Genomic DNA, 1,000 nt, shown 5'->3' with positions numbered 1-1,000 from the left:
GGAATGGCTGGTGGGTTTGAACCACCAGCCTTCTGGTTAGCAGTCAAGTGCCTTAGGCACTACGCTACCACAGCTCCCTTCCTGAGTTTTAGGTCTACTGATTTATTACATATTGACACTTCCCTTCACTGCATTCACTGCCATTTGATTGTTTTGCAACAATTTGTTGGCATGCATTTAAAACAAGCTGGTTTCACAGCATTTGATCAGATATCTGTTTAAGGCATTCCATATGGGTTTCAGCTTTTTCACTGGTTTGAGGTGGTAATCTAAATTGTAAGGCAACAGGAACATATTTGATGATAGATTATTCAACAGCATTTTTGCTTCACCTCAAAGCATTTCACTAAGCCTTGGTGAAAGCATATGACCCTGTTAGTATTGTTGGGTCTAAATAAGTACCTTTTGGTATCCAGTGGGCATTTTTCCTTCCTGCAAAGATGATTATTGCCACTAAATGACAGGAAAAGTGCATGACCAACTTCATGGTTCAACTATTTCCATATCTCTCATTCCTAGCAGTGACACTTATCTTCCCTGACAGCCACTCCCATTGTGCTCTTTACTCGGCCCAACACAATGGACACATGCAAACACCAGCAGACAGGAAGGACGTTTTACATCCCACTGCTCCTCAATGTTGAGCGACCAGGATGAGGTTACATAAAACCCTCCTGAGCGGTGTTGCCCTGGCGTTGGGGGGACGCGAATCTGGGGTTCGTGACGGAGTCACGGTCTGCAGGCCTCAACTGACCCTGCGCTTGCCATTCTGCCTCAACGAGGCGGGGCGGCTGGAAAGGAAAGGCCACTTCCCGTGACCACTCGGCTCACTCCAACTAGGTAGAATTCAAAGTGAGGCTGGACGTCAGATCTTGCTGTCCACACTAGATGGTGGGGTTGCGGGCCCCAGCCTCAGGCTGCAGCTCCCCACCCCCCGGACGTCAGGACGCGCGCTTACCTGCCCGAGCCGGGGCCGGGGCCGGGGCCGGGGCCGGGGCCG

The sequence above is a fragment of the Orycteropus afer genome, unplaced genomic scaffold (genome assembly GCF_000298275.1).
Source record: "Orycteropus afer afer isolate SDZICR_OR568_19922 unplaced genomic scaffold, OryAfe1.0 scaffold00498, whole genome shotgun sequence".
Lineage (NCBI taxonomy): Eukaryota > Metazoa > Chordata > Mammalia > Tubulidentata > Orycteropodidae > Orycteropus > Orycteropus afer.
The sequence above is the reverse complement of the archived record's forward strand: the minus strand, read 5'-3'. Positions refer to the sequence as shown.